Source organism: Petromyzon marinus, unplaced genomic scaffold (genome assembly GCF_048934315.1).
Source record: "Petromyzon marinus isolate PM22_M1 ecotype Great Lakes invasive population unplaced genomic scaffold, UKy_Petmar_22M1.pri1.0 PM_Scaffold_3, whole genome shotgun sequence".
Lineage (NCBI taxonomy): Eukaryota > Metazoa > Chordata > Hyperoartia > Petromyzontiformes > Petromyzontidae > Petromyzon > Petromyzon marinus.
Window position 1 is genome coordinate 358,193 of NW_027423279.1, and position 12,162 is coordinate 370,354.

The following is a 12,162-nucleotide window of genomic DNA, read 5'->3' on the forward strand; positions in this document are numbered from 1 at the left end:
TGCCATAGGTTTCAGTGTTAATCAGTGAGACTCCCACAGGGTTCAGTGTTAATCAGTGAGACTCCCATAGGGTTCAGTGTTAATCAGTGAGACTCCTACAGGTTTCAGTGTTAATCAGTGAGACTCCAATAGGGTTAAGTGTTAATCAGTGAGACTCCCACAGGGTTCAGTGTTAATCAGTGAGACAGCCTTAGGGTTAAGTGTTAATTAGTGAGACTCCCTCAGGGTTCAGTGTTAATCAGTGAGACTCCCATAGGGTTAAGTGTTAATCAGTGAGACTCCCATGGGGTTCAGTGTTAATCAGTGAGACTCCCATAGGCTTCAGTGTTAATCAGTGAGACTCCCACATGGTTCAGTGTTAATCAGTGAGACTCCCACAGGGTTCAGTGTTAATCAGTGAGACTCCCACAGGGTTCAGTGTTAATCAGTGAGACTCCCATAGGGTTCAGTGTTAATCAGTGAGACTCCCATAGGGTTCAGTGTTAATCAGTGAGACTCCCACAGGGTTCAGTGTTAATCAAGTGACACTCCCACAGTGTTCAGTGTTAATCAGTGAGACTCCCACAGGGTTCAGTGTTAATGAGTGAGACTCCCATAGGGTTAAGTGTTAATCAGTGAGACTCCCATAGGGTTCAGTGTTAATCAGTGAGACTCCCATAGGGTTCAGTGTTAATCAGTGAGACTCCCATACGGTTCACTGTAAATCAGTGAGACTCCCACAGGGTTCATGTGTTAATCAGTGAGACTCCCATAGGGTTCAGTGTTAATCAATGAGACTCCCATAGGGTTCAGTGTTAATCAGTGAGACTCCCACAAGTTTCAGTGTTAATCAGTGAGACTCCCACAGGGTTCAGTGTTAATCAGTGAGACTCCCTCAGGGTTCATGTGTTAATCAGTGAGACTCCCATAGGGTTCATTGTTAATCAGTGAGACTCCCACAGGATTCAGTGTTAATCATTGAGACTCCCACAGTGTTCGGTGTTAATCAGTGAGACTCCCACACTCTTCAGTGTTAATCAGTGAGACTCCCTCAGGGTTCAGTGTTAATCACTGAGACTCCCACAGGGTTCAGTGTTAATCAGTGAGACTCCCATAGGGTTCAGTGTTAATCAGTGAGACTCCCACAGGTTTCAGTGTTAATCAGTGAGACTCCAATAGGGTTAAGTGTTAATCAGTGAGACTCCCATAGGGTTCAGTATTAATCAGTGAGACTCCCTTAGGGTTTCAGTGTTAATCAGTGAGACTCCAATAGGGTTAAGTGTTAATCAGTGAGACTCCCACAGGGTTCAGTGTTAATCAGTGAGACTCCCTTAGGGTTCAGTGTTAATCAGTGAGACTCCCTCAGGGTTCAGTGTTAATCAGTGAGACTCCCATAGGGTTAAGTGTTAATCAGTGAGACTCCCATGGGGTTCAGTGTTAATCAGTGAGACTCCCATAGGCTTCAGTGTTAATCAGTGAGTCCCCCACAAGGTTCAGTGTTAATCAGTGAGATTCCCACAGGGTTCAGTGTTAATCAGTGAGACTCCCACAGGGTTCAGTGTTAATCAGTGAGACTGCCATAGGTTTCAGTGTTAATCAGTGAGACTCCCACAGGGTTCAGTGTTAATCAGTGAGACTCCCATAGGGTTCAGTGTTAATCAGTGAGGCTCCCATAGGGTTCAGTGTTAATCAAGTGACACTCCCACAGTGTTCAGTGTTAATCAGTGAGACTCCCACAGGGTTCAGTGTTAATGAGTGAGACTCCCGTAGGGTTAAGTGTTAATCAGTGAGACTCCCATAGGGTTCAGTGTTAATCAGTGAGAATCCCATAGAGTTCAGTGTTAATCAGTGAGACTCCCATAGGGTTCATTGTTAATCAGTGAGACTCCCATAGGGTTCAGTGTTAATCAGTGAGGCTCCCATAGGGTTCAGTGTTAATCACTGAGACTCCAACAAGGTTCAGTATTAATCAGTGAGACTCCCATAGGGTTCAGTGTTAATCAGTGAGACTCCCACAGGTTTCAGTGTTAATCAGTGAGACTCCAATAGGGTTAAGTGTTAATCAGTGAGACTCCCACAGGGTTCAGTGTTAATCAGTGAGACTCCCACAGGTTTCAGTGTTAGTCATTAAGACTCCCATAGGGTTCAGTGTTAATCAGTGAGACTCCCACATGGTTCATTGTTAATCAGTGAGTGTCCCACAGGGTTCAGTGTTAATCAGTGAGACTCTCACAGGGTTCAGTGTTAATCAGTGAGACTCTCACAGGGTTTATGGGTAATCAGTGAGACTCCCACAGGGTTCAGTGTTAATCAGTGAGACTCCCACAGGGTTCCGTGTTAATCAGTGAGACTCCCACAGGGTTCAGTGTTAATCAGTAAGACTCCCATAGGGTTCAGTGTTCATCAGTGAGACTCTCACAGGGTTCAGTGTTAATCAGTAAGACTCCCAGAGGGTTCAGTGTTAATCAGTGAGACTCCCATAGGGTTCAGTGTTAATCAGTGAGTCCCCCACAAGGTTCAGTGTTAATCAGTGAGACTCCCACAGGGTTCAGTGTTAATCAGTGAGACTCCCACAGGGTTCAGTGTTAATCAGTGGGACTGCCGTAGGTTTCAGTGTTAATCAGTGAGGCTCCCACAGGGTTCAGTGTTAATCAGTGAGACTCCCATAGGGTTCAGTGTTAATCAGTGAGACTCCCACAGGTTTCAGTGTTAATCAGTGAGACTCCGATAGGGTTAAGTGTTAATCAGTGAGACTCCCACAGGGTTCAGTGTTAATCAGTGAGACAGCCTTAGGGTTAAGTGTTAATTAGTGAGACTCCCTCAGGGTTCAGTGTTAATCAGTGAGACTCCCATAGGGTTAAGTGTTAATCAGTGAGACTCCCATGGGGTTCAGTGTTAATCAGTGAGACTCCCATAGGCTTCAGTGTTAATCAGTGAGACTCCCACATGGTTCAGTGTTAATCAGTGAGACTCCCACAGGGTTCAGTGTTAATCAGTGAGACTCCCACAGGGTTCAGTGTTAATCAGTGAGACTCCCATAGGGTTCAGTGTTAATCAGTGAGACTCCCATAGGGTTCAGTGTTAATCAGTGAGACTCCCACAGGGTTCAGTGTTAATCAAGTGACACTCCCACAGTGTTCAGTGTTAATCAGTGAGACTCCCACAGGGTTCAGTGTTAATGAGTGAGACTCCCATAGGGTTAAGTGTTAATCAGTGAGACTCCCATAGGGTTCAGTGTTAATCAGTGAGACTCCCATAGGGTTCAGTGTTAATCAGTGAGACTCCCATACGGTTCACTGTAAATCAGTGAGACTCCCACAGGGTTCATGTGTTAATCAGTGAGACTCCCATAGGGTTCAGTGTTAATCAATGAGACTCCCATAGGGTTCAGTGTTAAACAGTGAGACTCCCACAAGTTTCAGTGTTAATCAGTGAGACTCCCACAGGGTTCAGTGTTAATCAGTGAGACTCCCTCAGGGTTCATGTGTTAATCAGTGAGACTCCCATAGGGTTCATTGTTAATCAGTGAGACTCCCACAGGATTCAGTGTTAATCATTGAGACTCCCACAGTGTTCGGTGTTAATCAGTGAGACTCCCACACTCTTCAGTGTTAATCAGTGAGACTCCCTCAGGGTTCAGTGTTAATCACTGAGACTCCCACAGGGTTCAGTGTTAATCAGTGAGACTCCTATAGGGTTCAGCGTTAATCAGTGAGAATCCCATAGAGTTCAGTGTTAATCAGTGAGACTCCCACAGGGTTCAGTGTTAATCAGTGAGACTCCCATAGGGTTCAGTGTTAATCAGTGAGTGTCCCACAGGGTTCAGTGTTAATCAGTGAGACTCCCACAGGGTTCAGTGTTAATCAGTGAGACTCTCACAGGGTTTATGGGTAATCAGTGAGACTCCCACAGGGTTCAGTGTTAATCACTGAGACTCCCACAGGGTTCCGTGTTAATCAGTGAGACTCCCACAGGGTTCAGTGTTAATCAGTAAGACTCCCATAGGGTTCAGTGTTCATCAGTGAGACTCTCACAGGGTTCAGTGTTAATCAGTAAGACTCCCAGAGGGTTCAGTGTTAATCAGTGAGACTCCCATAGGGTTCAGTGTTAATCAGTGAGTCCCCCACAAGGTTCAGTGTTAATCAGTGAGACTCCCACAGGGTTCAGTGTTAATCAGTGAGACTCCCACAGGGTTCAGTGTTAATCAGTGGGACTGCCATAGGTTTCAGTGTTAATCAGTGAGACTCCCACAGGGTTCAGTGTTAATCAGTGAGACTCCCATAGGGTTCAGTGTTAATCAGTGAGACTCCCACAGGTTTCAGTGTTAATCAGTGAGACTCCAATAGGGTTAAGTGTTAATCAGTGAGACTCCCACAGGGTTCAGTGTTAATCAGTGAGACAGCCTTAGGGTTAAGTGTTAATTAGTGAGACTCCCTCAGGGTTCAGTGTTAATCAGTGAGACTCCCATAGGGTTAAGTGTTAATCAGTGAGACTCCCATGGGGTTCAGTGTTAATCAGTGAGACTCCCATAGGCTTCAGTGTTAATCAGTGAGACTCCCTCAGGGTTCAGTGTTAATCACTGAGACTCCCACAGGGTTCAGTGTTAATCAGTGAGACTCCCATAGGGTTCAGCGTTAATCAGTGAGACTCCCTCAGGGTTCAGTGTTAATCACTGAGACTCCCACAGGGTTCAGTGTTAATCAGTGAGACTCCCATAGGGTTCAGTGTTAATCAGTGAGACTCCCACAGGTTTCAGTGTTAATCAGTGAGACTCCAATAGGGTTAAGTGTTAATCAGTGAGACTCCCATAGGGTTCAGTATTAATCAGTGAGACTCCCTTAGGGTTTCAGTGTTAATCAGTGAGACTCCAATAGGGTTAAGTGTTAATCAGTGAGACTCCCACAGGGTTCAGTGTTAATCAGTGAGACTCCCTTAGGGTTCAGTGTTAATCAGTGAGACTCCCTCAGGGTTCAGTGTTAATCAGTGAGACTCCCATAGGGTTAAGTGTTAATCAGTGAGACTCCCATGGGGTTCAGTGTTAATCAGTGAGACTCCCATAGGCTTCAGTGTTAATCAGTGAGTCCCCCACAAGGTTCAGTGTTAATCAGTGAGATTCCCACAGGGTTCAGTGTTAATCAGTGAGACTCCCACAGGGTTCAGTGTTAATCAGTGAGACTGCCATAGGTTTCAGTGTTAATCAGTGAGACTCCCACAGGGTTCAGTGTTAATCAGTGAGACTCCCATAGGGTTCAGTGTTAATCAGTGAGGCTCCCATAGGGTTCAGTGTTAATCAAGTGACACTCCCACAGTGTTCAGTGTTAATCAATGAGACTCCCACAGGGTTCAGTGTTAATGAGTGAGACTCCCGTAGGGTTAAGTGTTAATCAGTGAGACTCCCATAGGGTTCAGTGTTAATCAGTGAGAATCCCATAGAGTTCAGTGTTAATCAGTGAGACTCCCATAGGGTTCATTGTTAATCAGTGAGACTCCCATAGGGTTCAGTGTTAATCAGTGAGGCTCCCATAGGGTTCAGTGTTAATCACTGAGACTCCAACAAGGTTCAGTGTTAATCAGTGAGACTCCCATAGGGTTCAGTGTTAATCAGTGAGACTCCCACAGGTTTCAGTGTTAATCAGTGAGACTCCAATAGGGTTAAGTGTTAATCAGTGAGACTCCCACAGGGTTCAGTGTTAATCAGTGAGACTCCCACAGGGTTCAGTGTTAGTCATTAAGACTCCCATAGGGTTCAGTGTTAATCAGTGAGACTCCCACATGGTTCATTGTTAATCAGTGAGTGTCCCACAGGGTTCAGTGTTAATCAGTGAGACTCTCACAGGGTTCAGTGTTAATCAGTGAGACTCTCACAGGGTTTATGGGTAATCAGTGAGACTCCCACAGGGTTCAGTGTTAATCAGTGAGACTCCCACAGGGTTCCGTGTTAATCAGTGAGACTCCCACAGGGTTCAGTGTTAATCAGTAAGACTCCCATAGGGTTCAGTGTTCATCAGTGAGACTCTCACAGGGTTCAGTGTTAATCAGTAAGACTCCCAGAGGGTTCAGTGTTAATCAGTGAGACTCCCATAGGGTTCAGTGTTAATCAGTGAGTCCCCCACAAGGTTCAGTGTTAATCAGTGAGACTCCCACAGGGTTCAGTGTTAATCAGTGAGACTCCCACAGGGTTCAGTGTTAATCAGTGGGACTGCCGTAGGTTTCAGTGTTAATCAGTGAGACTCCCACAGGGTTCAGTGTTAATCAGTGAGACTCCCATAGGGTTCAGTGTTAATCAGTGAGACTCCCACAGGTTTCAGTGTTAATCAGTGAGACTCCGATAGGGTTAAGTGTTAATCAGTGAGACTCCCACAGGGTTCAGTGTTAATCAGTGAGACAGCCTTAGGGTTAAGTGTTAATTAGTGAGACTCCCTCAGGGTTCAGTGTTAATCAGTGAGACTCCCATAGGGTTAAGTGTTAATCAGTGAGACTCCCATGGGGTTCAGTGTTAATCAGTGAGACTCCCATAGGCTTCAGTGTTAATCAGTGAGACTCCCACATGGTTCAGTGTTAATCAGTGAGACTCCCACAGGGTTCAGTGTTAATCAGTGAGACTCCCACAGGGTTCAGTGTTAATCAGTGAGACTCCCATAGGGTTCAGTGTTAATCAGTGAGACTCCCATAGGGTTCAGTGTTAATCAGTGAGACTCCCACAGGGTTCAGTGTTAATCAAGTGACACTCCCACAGTGTTCAGTGTTAATCAGTGAGACTCCCACAGGGTTCAGTGTTAATGAGTGAGACTCCCATAGGGTTAAGTGTTAATCAGTGAGACTCCAATAGGGTTAAGTGTTAATCAGTGAGACTCCCATAGGGTTCAGTATTAATCAGTGAGACTCCCTTAGGGTTTCAGTGTTAATCAGTGAGACTCCAATAGGGTTAATTGTTAATCAGTGAGACTCCCACAGGGTTCAGTGTTAATCAGTGAGACTCCCTTAGGGTTCAGTGTTAATCAGTGAGACTCCCTCAGGGTTCAGTGTTAATCAGTGAGACTCCCATAGGGTTAAGTGTTAATCAGTGAGACTCCCATGGGGTTCAGTGTTAATCAGTGAGACTCCCATAGGCTTCAGTGTTAATCAGTGAGTCCCCCACAAGGTTCAGTGTTAATCAGTGAGATTCCCACAGGGTTCAGTGTTAATCAGTGAGACTCCCACAGGATTCAGTGTTAATCATTGAGACTCCCACAGTGTTCGGTGTTCATCAGTGAGAATCCCACACTGTTCAGTGTTAATCAGTGAGACTCCCTCAGGGTTCAGTGTTAATCACTGAGACTCCCACAGGGTTCAGTGTTAATCAGTGAGACTCCCATAGGGTTCAGTGTTAATCAGTGAGAATCCCATAGAGTTCAGTGTTAATCAGTGAGACTCCCATAGGGTTCATTGTTAATCAGTGAGACTCCCATAGGGTTCACTGTTAATCAGTGAGACTCCCATAGGGTTCAGTGTTAATCAGTGAGACTCCCACAGGTTTCAGTGTTAATCAGTGAGACTCCAATAGGGTTAAGTGTTAATCAGTGAGACTCCCACAGGGTTCAGTGTTAATCAGTGAGACTCCCACAGGGTTCAGTGTTAGTCATTAAGACTCCCATAGGGTTCAGTGTTAATCAGTGAGACTCCCACATGGTTCATTGTTAATCAGTGAGTGTCCCACAGGGTTCAGTGTTAATCAGTGAGACTCCCACAGGGTTCAGTGTTAATAAGTGAGACTCCCACAGGGTTCAGTGTTAATCAGTGAGACTCTCACAGGGTTTATGGGTAATCAGTGAGACTCCCACAGGGTTCAGTGTTAATCAGTGAGACTCCCACAGGGTTCCGTGTTAATCAGTGAGACTCCCACAGGGTTCAGTGTTAATCAGTAAGACTCCCATAGGGTTCAGTGTTCATCAGTGAGACTCTCACAGGGTTCAGTGTTAATCAGTAAGACTCCCAGAGGGTTCAGTGTTAATCAGTGAGACTCCCATAGGGTTCAGTGTTAATCAGTGAGTCCCCCACAAGGTTCAGTGTTAATCAGTGAGACTCCCACAGGGTTCAGTGTTAATCAGTGAGACTCCCACAGGGTTCAGTGTTAATCAGTGGGACTGCCATAGGTTTCAGTGTTAATCAGTGAGACTCCCACAGGGTTCAGTGTTAATCAGTGAGACTCCCATAGGGTTCAATGTTAATCAGTGAGACTCCCACAGGTTTCAGTGTTAATCAGTGAGACTCCAATAGGGTTAAGTGTTAATCAGTGAGACTCCCACAGGGTTCAGTGTTAATCAGTGAGACAGCCTTAGGGTTAAGTGTTAATTAGTGAGACTCCCTCAGGGTTCAGTGTTTATCAGTGAGACTCCCATAGGGTTAAGTGTTAATCAGTGAGACTCCCATGGGGTTCAGTGTTAATCAGTGAGACTCCCATAGGCTTCAGTGTTAATCAGTGAGACTCCCACATGGTTCAGTGTTAATCAGTGAGACTCCCACAGGGTTCAGTGTTAATCAGTGAGACTCCCACAGGGTTCAGTGTTAATCAGTGAGACTCCCATAGGTTTCAGTGTTAATCAGTGAGACTCCCCAGGGTTCAGTGTTAATCAAGTGACACTCCCACAGTGTTCAGTGTTAATCAGTGAGACTCCCACAGGGTTCAGTGTTAATGAGTGAGACTCCCATAGGGTTAAGTGTTAATCAGTGAGACTCCCATAGGGTTCAGTGTTAATCAGTGAGACTCCCATAGGGTTCAGTGTTAATCAGTGAGACTCCCATACGGTTCACTGTAAATCAGTGAGACTCCCACAGGGTTCATGTGTTAATCAGTGAGACTCCCATAGGGTTCAGTGTTAATCAATGAGACTCCCATAGGGTTCAGTGTTAATCAGTGAGACTCCCACAAGTTTCAGTGTTAATCAGTGAGACTCCCTCAGGGTTCATGTGTTAATCAGTGAGACTCCCATAGGGTTCATTGTTAATCAGTGAGACTCCCACAGGATTCAGTGTTAATCATTGAGACTCCCACAGTGTTCGGTGTTAATCAGTGAGACTCCCACACTCTTCAGTGTTAATCAGTGAGACTCCCTCAGGGTTCAGTGTTAATCAGTGAGACTCCCACAGGGTTCAGTGTTAATCAGTGAGACTCCCATAGGGTTCAGTGTTAATCAGTGAGACTCCCACAGGTTTCAGTGTTAATCAGTGAGACTCCAATAGGGTTAAGTGTTAATCAGTGAGACTCCCATAGGGTTCAGTATTAATCAGTGAGACTCCCTTAGGGTTTCAGTGTTAATCAGTGAGACTCCAATAGGGTTAATTGTTAATCAGTGAGAGTCCCACAGGGTTCAGTGTTAATCAGTGAGACTCCCTTAGGGTTCAGTGTTAATCAGTGAGACTCCCTCAGGGTTCAGTGTTAATCAGTGAGACTCCCATAGGGTTAAGTGTTAATCAGTGAGACTCCCATGGGGTTCAGTGTTAATCAGTGAGACTCCCATAGGCTTCAGTGTTAATCAGTGAGTCCCCCACAAGGTTCAGTGTTAATCAGTGAGATTCCCACAGGGTTCAGTGTTAATCAGTGAGACTCCCACAGGGTTCAGTGTTAATCAGTGAGACTGCCATAGAGTTCAGTGTTAATCAGTGAGACTCCCATAGGGTTCATTGTTAATCAGTGAGACTCCCATAGGGTTCAGTGTTAATCAGTGAGGCTCCCATAGGGTTCAGTGTTAATCACTGAGACTCCAACAAGGTTCAGTGTTAATCAGTGAGACTCCCAGAGGGTTCAGTGTTAATCAGTGAGACTCCCACAGGTTTCAGTGTTAATCAGTGAGACTCCAATAGGGTTAAGTGTTAATCAGTGAGACTCCCACAGGTTTCAGTGTTAATCAGTGAGACTCTCACAGGGTGCAGTGTTAATCAGTGAGACTCCCTCAGGGTTCATGTGTTAATCAGTGAGACTCATAGGGTTCATTGTTAATCAGTGAGACTCCCACAGGATTCAGTGTTAATCATTGAGACTCCCACAGTGTTCGGTGTTAATCAGTGAGAATCCCACACTGTTCAGTGTTAATCAGTGAGACTTCCTCAGGGTTCAGTGTTAATCACTGAGACTCCCACAGGGTTCAGTGTTAATCAGTGAGACTCCCATAGGGTTCATTGTTAATCAGTGAGATTCCCATAGGGTTCAGTGTTAATCAGTGAGACTCCCACAGGGTTCAGTGTTAATCAGTGAGACTCCCATAGGGTTCAGTGTTAATCAGTGAGACTCCAATAGGGTTAAGTGTTAATCAGTGAGACTCCCACAGGGTTCAGTGTTAATCAATGAGGCTCCCTTAGCGTTCAGTGTTAATCAGTGAGACTCCCACAGGATTCAGTGTTAATCATTGAGACTCCCACAGTGTTCGGTGTTAATCAGTGAGAATCCCACACTGTTCAGTGTTAATCAGTGAGACTCCCTCAGGGTTCAGTGTTAATCACTGAGACTCCCACAGGGTTCAGTGTTAATCAGTGAGACTCCCATAGGGTTCAGTGTTAATCAGTGAGAATCCCATAGAGTTCAGTGTTAATCAGTGAGACTCCCATAGGGTTCATTGTTAATCAGTGAGACTCCCATAGGGTTCAGTGTTAATCAGTGAGGCTCCCATAGGGTTCAGTGTTAATCACTGAGACTCCAACAGGGTTCACTGTTAATCAGTGAGACTCCCATAGGGTTCAGTGTTAATCAGTGAGACTCCCACAGGTTTCAGTGTTAATCAGTGAGACTCCAATAGGGTTAAGTGTTAATCAGTGAGACTCCCACAGGGTTCAGTGTTAATCAGTGAGACTCCCACAGGGTTCAGTGTTAGTCATTAAGACTCCCATAGGGTTCAGTGTTAATCAGTGAGACTCCCACATGGTTCATTGTTAATCAGTGAGTGTCCCACAGGGTTCAGTGTTAATCAGTGAGACTCCCACAGGGTTCAGTGTTAATCAGTGAGACTCTCACAGGGTTTATGGGTAATCAGTGAGACTCCCACAGGGTTCAGTGTTAATCAGTGAGACTCCCACAGGGTTCAGTGTTAATCAGTAAGACTCCCATAGGGTTCAGTGTTCATCAGTGAGACTCTCACAGGGTTCAGTGTTAATCAGTAAGGCTCCCAGAGGGTTCAGTGTTAATCAGTGAGACTCCCATAGGGTTCAGTGTTAATCAGTGAGACTCCCACAGGGTTCAGTGTTAATCAGTGAGACTCCCACAGGGTTCAGTGTTAATCAGTGGGACTGCCATAGGTTTCAGTGTTAATCAGTGAGACTCCCACAGGGTTCAGTGTTAATCAGTGAGACTCCCATAGGGTTCAGTGTTAATCAGTGAGACTCCTACAGGTTTCAGTGTTAATCAGTGAGACTCCAATAGGGTTAAGTGTTAATCAGTGAGACTCCCACAGGGTTCAGTGTTAATCAGTGAGACAGCCTTAGGGTTAAGTGTTAATTAGTGAGACTCCCTCAGGGTTCAGTGTTAATCAGTGAGACTCCCATAGGGTTAAGTGTTAATCAGTGAGACTCCCATGGGGTTCAGTGTTAATCAGTGAGACTCCCATAGGCTTCAGTGTTAATCAGTGAGACTCCCACATGGTTCAGTGTTAATCAGTGAGACTCCCACAGGGTTCAGTGTTAATCAGTGAGACTCCCACAGGGTTCAGTGTTAATCAGTGAGACTCCCATAGGGTTCAGTGTTAATCAGTGAGACTCCCATAGGGTTCAGTGTTAATCAGTGAGACTCCCACAGGGTTCAGTGTTAATCAAGTGACACTCCCACAGTGTTCAGTGTTAATCAGTGAGACTCCCACAGGGTTCAGTGTTAATGAGTGAGACTCCCATAGGGTTAAGTGTTAATCAGTGAGACTCCCATAGGGTTCAGTGTTAATCAGTGAGACTCCCATAGGGTTCAGTGTTAATCAGTGAGACTCCCATACGGTTCACTGTAAATCAGTGAGACTCCCACAGGGTTCATGTGTTAATCAGTGAGACTCCCATAGGGTTCAGTGTTAATCAATGAGACTCCCATAGGGTTCAGTGTTAATCAGTGAGACTCCCACAAGTTTCAGTGTTAATCAGTGAGACTCCCACAGGGTTCAGTGTTAATCAGTGAGACTCCCTCAGGGTTCATGTGTTAATCAGTGAGACTCCCATAGGGTTCATTGTTAATCA